A 13,519-nucleotide genomic window follows, 5' to 3' on the forward strand; every position below is an offset into this window, starting at 1 on the left:
ACCTTGATAAAAGCTGCCAGGTACTTTACTAATAATGCTTGCTGTGGATTATTTCATTTAATCCTCTCGATGACCCCATGAAGGAGGTACCATGATTATCTCCATTTATGAAAATGAGACCTAAAGATAACTGACTTGCTTTGGGCTACACATTTGCCTGTGGCCTGCAAGCTGCCCTTTCCTACTACACTGTGCCACTTGGTCAAGCAGTGGAAGCGACAATCAGTTAATGCATTTCTAAGATTATTTTACAATTTAAGAAGTATAAACAGTAAATTAAATAATTTTGAAAAGAATCCTCACTTGATTTTATAAGTTGCCTAATTCAATGCTCTTTGATTAAAACCTCCAACCTCAGCTGCTCAATGCCAAATTAAAGAGCAACAGGAGGGAAGATAATATTAAGTTATGTTAGCAATTTGCATATTAAGTACCCTTATACCATAATGTATCATGTGGCAACAGAAAAATTTGCTTTAGAAATAGCAATTGTGAATAGCAACCGTTATTGGGAAATGTAGCTTGTAAGTATTAAAGTGAGGGGAAAAAAGTAACTTTTTTAACCATAAAAATATTAGTTTTGCATGGAGGACAAGTGGGAGATGTTTTGTATACTTTCAATTAATCAATTTCATATGACCGAATACTTATTTTTTTAGTTTGCAGCTCTGAGAAATCTGTAATTTGTCTCATAGGATATCATAGAAAGAAATTAAAAAATGGCATATTCTTCTTTGGATTGGTAACCTCGTCCCCAGTCATTAGCCTACTCCTGCAGATAAATCCTGGAAAATCTTTGAGTGGTTTGGAGACATTTTCAGTCCCATTCGGCTTGGATGAGTCCCGCTTACCCAGGCCTGTCTTCCTGGCCACGCCCACTCTCTCCCGTTGGCTCCTCCCTCTTGTGGCTTGGCCTGCAGGGAGCAGTGTGGCTCCTAGAATAAGGCCCTCAGCTACCTGCCGTAAAGTCGCAGCTCGGCACTACTTTTGTGAGTCTAAGAAGTAACACCTGGGAGGTCACTCTTCATCTGCAGACTGGAAATAAGACCCACCCCAGAGGTGGACTGGCGTGGCTGTGAAGATTAAATGGCACTACATATGTGAAACACGGCACAGAGCCTGTGACCCGGAAGTCTCTCCATAAATGTTAGACCGCCTGAATCTGCTCTTGAAAACACTCCAGGTGTTCAAAATGCCTAGGAAAAGCTGTGGAGAGCAGAGGTGGAATTTCTCACTTGATTCCCACTGTGGGGCATAGTGCCTGTTTCTGATTCACCGAATGAATCCATGAGATCTAACTGTGTCCTAGAATATACATATTCATATAATGTACATTTGGAAGATATATGTGTATTATGAGATTAGAGCTGTACAATACAAAAGTAATAAATTAAGCATTTATTTTAGTGTTGCTCCCCTTAAAGACCAATTTTCAATATCCAAAGGTAAAACCAGATACAAGTCATTTTTCTTTAAATGAATGGGCCTCTGCCCTGGCGGGTGTGGCTCAGTGGATTGAGTGCTGTCCTGCGAACCAAAAAGTCACCGGTTTGATTCCCAGTTAGGGCACATGCCTGGGTTGCACTAGACCCCAAGTGCAGGGTGCATGAGAGGCAACCACACATTGATGTTTCTTTCCCTCCCTGTCTCCCTCCCATCTTCTCTCTCTAAAAATAAATTTAAAAAAAATGAATGGGTCTCTTCTGAGAGGCCACACCCACCTGCATAGTAAAGGCAAGCCTGGACCACTCTCCTCCCTTCAGCCCTGAGAAAGGGAGGACCTCTAGCATGTTGGGGAGAATAGGGTCACTTGGCCTCCCCTCTCAGGCAAGTCAGTGTGGAAAGTACCATTCCAGTAGCTACATAATCCCAGCTTCTAGGCCTTGCTGTACTCTTGGTCAGGAAAAATCACAGTCCTGAGCAGGTTCAAGGGCAGTGGCTTGGCCAGCTGAAGACCCCGTTACCTTGGTTGTCCCAGAGAGAAGGCCGTGCAGCCCTCCTGTCTATGGTGCTGCTTGAGTGGTCCTGGCTTTTAGCAAAAGTAGTTGGATAGTTAGAAGGGGCATCCGGCCGACCCACCAAACCTTCGCAAGTATACGGGTACTGCCCTTGTGCACCCAACTTGGCTTGTGTGCCTACATTCAAACTCCTTCTTTACCTCCTGGTTTTATTTCCTTTCTCGAGATTTACAACCTCCGGCTTTAAACACATCAGGAAAAATCTAGTGACTAAAGGGAGAAAGTATTACAAAGCTGCCCTGGTTTTTTGGGGGGAACTCGGGTCCTATAAGAGATTCCTGGAGCCTATTTCAATACAGTCTCGAGACCTATAAAATTACAGAGAATGTAAGCCTTGTGCTACTTAATAATTTAATAACCCAGATTTTCCAGGTCAGAGACAAGGTATAGTATTATGCCCAGCTGTTGTCGTAAATTTAGGTCCCATGAGTTCTAATGTTTCAGCACCCAACACTCAGACACCCAAAGAGCGCAAATTCTTTGTTAGCCTGTCTTAAATTTTGGTTCAGAGAATACAATACAGAATCACACGTAAAAAGAGAAGACTTCTTGGTATTTACACAGCACTAGATACATTTCTCTTTTCTTCAAACCCGGGTCTTGTAGAACAAATGTTTCTTTTCAAACGTTTTAGAAATAATATTATATAACACATAATCATATATAACAGTTTGAATGAATATGTGTCTGTATAAAAATAGTATCTTTATATCATAAACACTCTTCTTTTTATGTCTTTGAATACAGTTGGTAGTGTACATTCCTTTTCCGAAATCACCCTTTTAACTTAATGATTGCAGGACATTTTTCTTGATAGGCTTAAGTGGGCATGTTCTTTTGGCTAGGGACTGCTAATATTGAACATTTTCTGGGTTCAGAATGATATACAAAACTGACAATTTGTGGTTAGGTAACTGACTTATTCATCTATAGTAATATGATAAATTCTCCTTAGCACCTCAAAGTTACTGACCCATGAGTATAGATGCAAAAACCTAAGCATTAAGTGCCTCGTCGTGCTACAGAGAGTTAAGAAAGAACTTGTTCTCTTTGCAGTTTCCCTCAAGTGTAGTCTCGGCGTTTGTCCTCACACGAGTCCTGTCTATTCTGCAGCGCAGTTCAAACCCAGAGTGCACCCCCTGTTATAAATCGCACTTGCATCATTACAAACCAACATTACAATCCTTAGCTGAGTATGAAAGATGCTCTTGTATCCAAGGAGAAACTGGATATGGTGGAACTGGAAAGCTCATTGGCCTGAGGATCTTTTCAATTTTCTTTTAAAAGACAAGACATATTTGGGTGTGTGGGAGTGGGTAGTTATTCACATCCCTGAATTAGGCCTTTATCACTTGTTCACTCATTCAACAAATATCTGGGCACCTGCTGTTTGCCGGGCAGTTGCGAAGCATTGGAGATGCAATGAGCATCTAGATACACACAACCTCGACTCTTGCAGAATTTACATAGTTCCCCAGCCATGGTTGGAAATTCTCATAACAAATGCACTGAGAACTTACAGGAGACACTCAATAATATTTCACTGGGTAATTGTATAGTAGGTTTAGATATTATCAAAAATTTGACTGCTGAAACACCTTCTAGAATAGAATTTCCTAGAATGTGGTAGCTGGAATAGTAATCTCACAGGATATTGATAGATGGTAATTGGGGAAAGGGTGAAATAAACCAATTGATTTACTTCAGGAATTCTTGCAGCCTTCTAGGCTAATACACATTTTCGGTCTTCAGGAATGGTATTACTGTTTTGTGTTTTCCGAACTTCTTTGACCATGAAGCCCAGTAAGAGTCACATTGTACTGAACTGTTGATCCATGGAACACTTTGCGAAACACTATTCCAGAGTTAAGAGTTGCTGAAGAAAATTCCAGAAGTTAGAGTTTTTTTCTAAGTGACTCAGTAATCAATATGAGTTGAACAATGCATTTTGAAAACTTTCAACAAAATTTTTACATATGACATCTCCTTTTTATAGGCCTGTATCATAGAGTTGTATTATGCAAATGCTAATTTTATTAAATTCTATCACATATAAAACTTGTTACATTAACTGGATAGTAGGTAAACAAAGACCGAGTCTAGTCAATAGTATAACAGTATTAGAAGATGGGGTTTTAGTGAACAATAAATAATTCCTTTTAGCTTAATTTTCAGACTTATTTTGAAAGGCAAGAGATTTAAGCAAAGGGATATGAAAATCTCAGCTTGTTTTTTGTCAAAGCTGGATTGGGGGTAATAACTCTGATTTGTGGAACCACTGGGTTTCCTGCTACTGAACTTTGGATTTAGGGAAGCTTACCCATCGCAGAACACACCTGAAAACTGCCAGCCTCACCCACAGATCTTGTGCAGGGAGGTGGATTCTGTAGGAAAAGGGAGGGAGAACAATTGAGTTCCTCTGACTAATCCTCCAATCAGTTAACTCCTTCCTCCTTTATGGAGAGGATTACAGGATGGAAATCGGAAACAGGCAGTGTTTCTCAAAGGGCTTCCTCATAGCAACCTGCGGAGATGGGAAGGCAGGAGCCCCCACCACTGGCTGCTTCAGTAGCAACAATTGGCCTATTGTTGTGGCAAACATCACAAATATTTTTTATTTATTTTTATTTTCATATGATTGTATACATTGTGATATATTAATTATTACAGTGTTTTCTAAACAAGAATTACTTCTGGAACTTAAAAAAAAATGCTGATTCCAGAACCACAGCAGATTTATTGCATCAGAATTATCTGGGAAGAAGCCTCAGGTTCCTAATTTTTAAAAATATGCCAGGTAACCTTCTTATTGTTAAAGTATAGAAAACACTGAGCTATAGAAGCTGCAAAAAATCAATTTTATTTAGGAAACTTACATGACAAGAACATCCAGGGAATCAATATTTTTTCCGGTTTTCATTTTGATATTTTAACATTACATACATACACCTTTAGGAGGTGCTGAAGCAAAGTTTTCCTGATCTAATACCAAAGCAATCACTATTGTAATAATAGAATTTGCCCAGAGGCACTGTTTGTGTAGGAATTTTGTTTTCTCTCCCTCAGATTTATGATTCTTTATCAAAAACACGACAGAATGCTATGCTTTTCAGGCAAGGTTTCTGTTGTTTGATCTATTCTGTTTTTTATTAAAAGGGGATGCATGCAATAAACACTGATTAGATTAAAGTTATTCTTCACTTTGACTATCAGGATTATTAAGTAGGCATGAAAGGGGATCAGATGATTTAACTGTTAGCCAACAAGAATGTCATCTATGACTGAAAGTCCTAAATTATAATGTGTGATACATAGTTGAGGAAGATAAAAGAAATACATTACATGGAATGGAAATGGGCATTTCTCATTATTACACATCCTTTGAAATAATATCTATGTATGCTATTACCTTACATGTGCAGATTGGTTGTAATACAGTTAAAATTTTAATTGTTACTTTATTGAGATCTAGAAAACACCTCAAAATGATGAGTTAAAGAAAAGTGTCCTCCCAACATTTGAAAACATAGTCAAATTTTTTGAGATAGTAAGACTTTTTGGTCTACAAAACATTTTTAAAATTTCATTAAATGAAATGTTGTTGAAGATAGGAGTCGAAGACAGTTGTCTTCCTTTTTATTTTGCAATCTTTATGGATTGGTTTTTAAAAGAGTTAAGTGTTTTTAACTTGCTAAAAATCTTGACAGATGTTTCAGAAGCAGATTCTGGGTCTCTACATTTCCTCCAGCTCTCATTACAGCTCCAGGGGGGAAAACCCCCTCTTCTCTGTATTCACCAGGAGTTAATCACAGTTCTTCGTTTCCTAAGGCAGCGTCAGGAGCTGATCTTAAGTTAAACAGAGACTCTGCTTCATACATGAGCAATAAATTGATTTTCTCTTCATGGCACTGTATTGATAGGGTTAAGTATATTGATAGAAGACCATGCTATTTAATACAAGTGGATTTTCAAGAAAATCATTATGCCAAACACTAGAAGGACTTCATCTACATACAGCAGCAACTGTGACCTGCTTTAGAGATGACATCATTGGGTGTCATGTGGCTCTTTATATGTTTCAGCCTCAGAAAGAGATACCGTAATCTGTGGAAGCCACAAGAGCCTGATTTCTGCTGCAATGGTCTTCAGCAGACAGAAGCTGGGCTAGAGCGAGGCATATCTGTTTACATAGTGTGTGCAGTGGCATCTGGAATTCTGAGCTTTATTTCATTTTATTATGTTTTTATCAAAAAGTGGATGTAATGATGTAATGGTAGGATGAAGTGAATTGGCTGCTTTGGACTGATGGGAGCTTGTTTTCTGCATTAAGATCAAGAACTTTTCTGGAATCCTCTCTTCTCTGAGTAGCCTCGTATTCTGTGTGTGTGTGTTTTCAATTTGAAGAACACTGACAAAAATCAGCAAACTTCAACTCCCAAAGAGCTCTCTCTCTCTTTGGTCAATATTTGAAGATTTCTGCTCCAAAATCTTGTTTGAGCTGCCTGAGCATCGTGGTTGATAACTGAAGGGCAAAGCATCTCGTTTGTAGTATGTGCTACCAAAATTCTTCAGGTAACTTTACCTGCTAACACAGGCGGCCCTTTATGGATTTCTTTTGAAGCCGGTCGAATCAACGCCTCTTTCCTCTCAAATGGGCAAGAGTAACTCTTCAGCACCATGGAGAGGTCTGGACAGTGTGTGAAGACGTGGGACTGTGACCATGGCAAGCAGTCTGACAGTGTAAGTTTCACAAACACCTGTCATCTACTTTAGGTATATCATATTTTTTTACACATGGAGGGAGGAAAATGCACAGTCTAACCAAGCCAGGCTAAATTTAAGCCATATACAGTGATGGCCTTTGTTACATTTTTAATTTGGGATTAACCATTTAAAATATAATATTAGAAAGTATTGATATATTAACTTGAAAATTACTTTCTCATTGCACATGTTGGTATGTGAATTTTTGGTGCTTTGAATTTTGGGAATCTGAGTTTTTATTTTTAATTCATCATGAAATAATTGCCTTGCCGTCGGACAAGACAATTGCTTTGGAAATAGCATTTTTATATATGCATTAAATAGTTTGAAATATAGAGGTTGTTGACCTTTGTAAACACAAGGCTCTCCTTTTGGAAGTAGTTTCTGACTTGTGCTCATTTGAAAGGACAGTTTTAGACTTTTCAGTTGCTTATCTGACTTTCAGTTACCAAAGAAGCAGATGTCTAGGTATTCTAATGCCGGGACACGTAGGGTTATTTGATGGCTTATGAAATTTTACATTTCCCGATATACAGTATGTGAACTAGAGCATATAATAAGAGGAAACGTTAGATCCTTTTATAAAAGGATCAGATACAGGCCACTGCAGAGGTACTTTTAGGCATCATTGGAAATATTTAATTAGTTTCAAAATAGTCTATTTTAATTTTCAAGCCAGAAATTTAAAAAATGCTTTGTTTAAAAACCTTTCAACATTCTCTTTAAAACTGTCAAAAGTGTAACTCTGATATCACACAGACAATGAAGAAAGATACTTTGAATTGCTATCAAGATACCCCAGTAGCTATTTTGATTAATTATTCAAATTTGTCTTAAGAGTATATAGTGTTATAAAAAGTAATTTAACAAATTATCTTTTCTCAGGCCAGTTGTGAGGTTTGGAACACTTATTTATGCTGAACCATTTATTTTAAAGTCTAATAAGACTATCTTTTTATATTATTTTACAATGGAATTTGTTTCCCTCAGTAGTTCTCCTCATATGTAAAAACCAGTAGTAAAATACAGTTTACTTAGCTAACCCCCTAACTCTTTATACAAAGAATTATAACTATTTCTATATACATGACTTCCAAGTGAATTTGCTGTTTTGCTTCTTAACTCTTTAGTAATTTGGCATTTGATTTTGGGGTAAATTTTGATAGTGTCTGGACTGTAAAATTTTAGAGGAAGTCACTTAATTTTCTATTGAGTACTTATTATACATTTTTGTCAGCTGTGCTTAATGGATCCAATGATGATTTCTTTAATTGATGTTAATATTTAAAATGACTCAGTTCTGTAGTAAGAGTGAAATGTAGATTTATGATTCCAATTCTTTTAGTTTAATTTCCCCAAATGTTATAATTATGCTTTGATTTTTACATATGAATAAGCACTGCCTTTCACACATTGTTGAGTGCACTTCTGTTCTTTTAAAACTTTGTTCTTTCAAGATACACTGTATCCATTCCCTGCTTGTAGTGGACTTTGGCCAAATCATTATGGTTGATGAGTCTATAATATTGTCATTTAGAGGATTTGAAGCTTCTATCACAAAATGCATGGGCTTTATGTTCCAAAATGGGGGCAAATGTGCCTCATTCAGAAATTTATTCTCTAGCAATTGTTGTCTCTGTCACTGTCTCTCAAAGATGTGATTCACTTATGATATTGTAGGAAGTGCAACATTTTATATTTGTTGCTTTTTCTGTACACATTTTAGTGATGTATTTATAATGATAGCGATCTAACATAACATTTTGTAGTGAGATATGGTTGTCTATGTGTTTATTTAACCAAAAATTGTTGCTACATGACAGACCACAAACATGTTTTTGCTTCTGCTTTGATAGCCTTTTAATCAGTGTTGAAATAGCATAAGTCATCTGAACAATAGAAAAATGCCCGGAGCTATTTAGACTGTGAGCTCTTCACATTTCTTTTTCTTTCTTTCTTTATTCTATAACATTCTGGTGGTAGCAGATGTGGGTGAACAATCTTAAATTTAGTTGAGTGACATTTTGCTTTTCTTGCCAATGTGAAAATATGCTCATGGATCTCTTCCTTTTGTGGTCCACACACCCTTGAAAAGGTTTTACAACCTTTGGCCACAAAGGATTTAAGGGCTTATTCAGTTCATGAAAACCACCCTATTTAGGATGCTTTTCAGGGTGGCTGAACATAGAGATAGCTGTCTGGCAGGTGTGATTCTTACTGCTGAGTTCAACCTTTCTTGGCACTAGGAGATATATTTGTTTGAGAGAGAGTTTTTACCTCTAAGGTGCTCACAGACTCACTTCCATTGTGGTGGCCCCATCTCAGCTTCCTACCAGAAGCAGCTCTTCCAGCTGAAGTTCCAACAGGGCCCTTGTCAGCCCAGGAGAGCCTGAAAGGGGAATGTGTTGGCGGAAGTTCCCAAAGGATAGCTTCTTCAAGGGAAATGGGGATTCTTGGGTTATTTCAGTGAAGCAGGACCCCAACTGGTTCCATATGGACTCTAGGCTTGTATTGATGTGTTTCTAGCATATGGGTAGGGCTCAGGTGACATCCAGCACCCAAGGGCAATTCTCCAGGTCCTTAGAGAATCATTCTGGGTTGGTGCTCCTGCCCAGAGATTTCCATCAAGTGACTTTTGTCCCCTGCTATCATGTTTTATTGTTAGTTTCCTCTCCCAATTGTCCTCACAAGGGACATTCCTACTTTACAGTACATGTTGGTCCTAAGTGAATACGACCCTACTGATTTGAGATTTATGTTAAATATTACTAGAAACTGTGAAGCAATCTGAGCTGTTTCAGAGAACTGAATAGAACTTAGAGACTTTCCAGGGAAGATCTCCAGATAATTGAAAGATCAGAAATATCTTCCAGAGAGAAATGTCTGGACATAATGCTTTCCTCAATTTAGCCTTTCAAATGCCAGTTCCTCTAAATGAATCGCTCCACTAAGTAAACTCAAGCTGGAGCATGTGAAATACAAGCACACACCCAGCCAGGCAGTCCTCGGGAAGAATTCAGGCCTTTTCCATTTTGCCTAATTTATCCTGGGCTCCTGATTCTCACTTACTTGGACCCTTGACACCATCTCATCCGCATGTCTGCACTCGACACACTTCAACTTTGGAGCTGTCATTCAATGGTATGGGCTTTCCTATAAAGCAACGAACCTCTCATTACCAGGAATATGCATGCACAGGCTGGATGGGTCCCATCAGAGAGACTGCGGAAGGGGATTCTATGTTTTAGGAGGGTGTGTGTATGTGTGTCTGTGTGAGCTGGTTGGAATAGACGACCTCTAAGATCTCTTTCAACTTGAACATAGGAGGAGATATTGGTGCAAAGTTGTTTCATGAAAAGGAGAAAGCAAGACTAATTTCTATATTCAGCAAACATTTATTACGTACATACTTAAGCCATTGGGTGATTCTAAGAATGGATTTGATTACCGAAGTCTGACTAAGCCCTCTGAGAAGCCACCTATTTGAGGAGTAAGAAAGAGGGAGACTGGGTAGGGGCAAGAAACCAGGAGGGAGAGTAAAATGCATCACTTGGATCTATTTGAGAAGGGAAAACCAGATTCAAAGGGGTGGGGGGAGAGAAGCAGAATCAAAGTTATAATTTATTTCTTCATTTTTTCTAGCATGGAGATACTTCAATGCATAAAACAGAAACAAAAAAAAATAGAATGTATCGATATCTAATAAATTCTACAACTCTATTTAGTATTTCCAAATCTCTAATGAGCCTTTTTGCCTGCATCCTTTTCACCTGTGTAGCTGTAGCTGTATAATCTACCCTCAGAGATTCCATCCCAAGCCCTGGCTGGTTCAGGTCTGTGGATTAAGCAACGGCCTGTGAACCAAAGGGTCGCTGGTTTGATTCCCAGTCAGGACACATGCCTGGGTTACAGGCAGGTTCCCAGTAGGGGGCATGCAAGAGGCAACCACACATTGATGTTTCTCTCTTTCTCTTTCTTCCTCCCTTCTCCTCTCTCTAAAAATAAATTAAATTCTTTTTAAAAAAAGAAAAAAAATGATTCCATCCCAACTGTCCTCTGTCCTTTTCCTAATCAGGACAAATTCTGAAGCTGTAGACCATCAATTCAAGGGCCCATCATCAAGTCAATACTGCTTCTAGCCTTGCTCTGAATTTGAATCTTTCCTTGATTAACTAGGTTTTTTTTACTATGCATGGTATATGTAGGCTGTGCTGTAACAAAAAGATCCCCCAAAAGTATAATAGCTCACACAACAGGAGTATATTTCTTGCTTAGGTATCAATACTGGACCAGTGAGCAGGTCAGTGGGGTGACCCTCCTTCATGCAGTCATTCAGAGAACCCAGGATGATGTGAGCTCTGCCATCTTCAACATGTGGCTTCCAAAGCCACTCTAGAATCAAAACCTAAAGCAAACCAGAAAGGGAAAAAAGCAATGAAGCAGTACACATGAAAGTTTTAATGGGCCAGGTCTGAAAGAGATACCTTCACTCAACTCGCATTCTTTTTAATGAACTCAGTCACATGCACACCTAACTGCAAGGACAACGGGGAAATGTCATCCTACAGGATACATAAAAATAAGACAAACCATGGATTTTAGATCACTTAGTACTTTCTGCCATATCCGGACTTTTGTCCTACCTGGGCAGAGCTCTTCCTCCACACTTACAATTCCTGCTGCTGCAAAGTGGACGTGTGCTGCTAGGTCTGCTCAGTGCTAACTTCTCTACGACCATTGCCTCTTCCAGTCTTCCAGGTTGCAAACTACAGAAACTGACCCTAGTTAATTCCAGCTAATAAAAACTTATTAAGAAGTTATCAGCTATCTAATTGAATTCACAGAAAGGCTGGAGCCTCAGGGTCAGAAAACAAGGAGGCACTAACGGAAATTGGTTGGCCAGAACCCCAGGCAAAGGCAGACCTAAGGGACAACATTGTTGGAATGCTGCTGACCTTATGACATTGGATGCACTTGTCACAAGGAGCTCTAAAAAATGTGCCTTGCTGCTCTCAGACACTTGCTTTCAAATTCAGAGCCCCGAATCAGAGCTATCCCATCGATGGGTTTAGATCATGTGTTCAAAGCCAGACTGCTAGGGTTCAGGGAAGGGAAGTTACTTCTGTAGTAGGGGGTGGAGTCCTGTTCCTCGCACTAACTCCCATAACGGTGGAATCTGTAATTATGGAACAGGGGCTTACATGTGCTTTAAAAAGAAAAGAAAAGAAAGAACAGATCCACTGTGCCTGCTATTGTAAGATGGCCCTTATGCCACATTAGCTCTACCAATGGCCTATGCCAACATGCCAATTCTCACCTATTCCAATTGGCAAGACTCCTAGACTTTGCTTTACTGCTATGCCTAGACTGTGCCTTGTTGTGCCTCCCGGGGTGTGTTTTGGTCACTTTCACTACTTTATTAGCTCACCCCCACCCCCCACCCCAGCATCCTGTGTGATACTTGCTCTGGCCCTTTCCAATGCTAGCTGAGCTTTTCAGGTCTTTTTCTACATTTGGCATAGATTTTAGAACAAAAATTCCGACCTGGGACCTTACCACATAAGCCAGTGGTCTTATGGCCATTGCCCAGGCATTTGACCTATCTGCATGAGGTTATCTCTTCGGTAAATGCATAAGTCAGCTCAATTTTCATCAGTCCCAAAGGGACACCAAGAGGCTTAACAAGATGGTGCTTCGAGATATTTGGAACACAGGGTGGCATTATCACATTATTGTTTTAACAACTGTTGACCTGAAGGGAGAAAAATAAAGAGTGGAAATTTAATGCCAGGAAGGTTTTTGGCACTTTGTCAACTCAACATTAGCTTCGAAGGCTTTTGGAAATCTGCCTGAAATTTCTCAGTACCAAGCTGCTAAATGCTGTGTTTTTCTGGGCTCATGATATTCCTGTCCCCAGGGATGGCTGTAAGCATTTGTGAGGGCTGAACTGTGCCAGCCCCGTTTTCCAGTGTCCCACCAACAAACACAAAGAAGCAACGCACAGTCTGTGAATTGCTGCCTGTACCCACATTTCACACTTGAAACAGCACCTCTGACTAGTGCCAGCAGAAAAGGGATGGGGGAGGAGCAATCTGTGTGTGCACGTGTGGAGGGAGCTCCCTGTCTGACGCATGGCCATTGTGGCTGGGAAGCTGCTGTTTGAGAGGTTATATGGACCCTGTTGAAGGCTACAAAACCTTTTTTAGACTTTTCAGAATCACCCACAATCACAGTCCTCTTTGAAAGAAAGTGATTGGTTATGCAAATGTCACATTTGCCAACTAAACAAAGAATAAGCTAATTAGAAGCAGAAAGAAGTATATACTTTTAGAATTTCATTTTAATGATTTTTGGAAGGAAAAGAAAGGCATGAAAACTTGTTGGGATCCAGGAAGCATTTATTTTTGTGAAGTTTAAGCTATGTGATCATAGTTACACAGAAGGGTTCTAAATGGTTTTCCTCATTTGGATCAGAATTATTTTGAAACACATAGGCTTCCGCATATATGCCTAAGCACATACACATGTATAGTTGACAAATAGTAATGTGCCACTTATATGTTTGAGTAAAAGGTGCTTATAGGAATTGTTCAGTGTAAAGAGCTAAAAGGTATGGCTTGGAACCTGCTTATTCTTAGTAAAGACATTTTGCATCTTTATAAAGACCCACAAATCTGAGCTGTGCCAGTGGAAGAAAGGAGCTCCTTGCACTTTAAATCAAAGTGCAGTGATGACTG

This window comes from Desmodus rotundus, chromosome 2 (assembly GCF_022682495.2).
Source record: "Desmodus rotundus isolate HL8 chromosome 2, HLdesRot8A.1, whole genome shotgun sequence".
Lineage (NCBI taxonomy): Eukaryota > Metazoa > Chordata > Mammalia > Chiroptera > Phyllostomidae > Desmodus > Desmodus rotundus.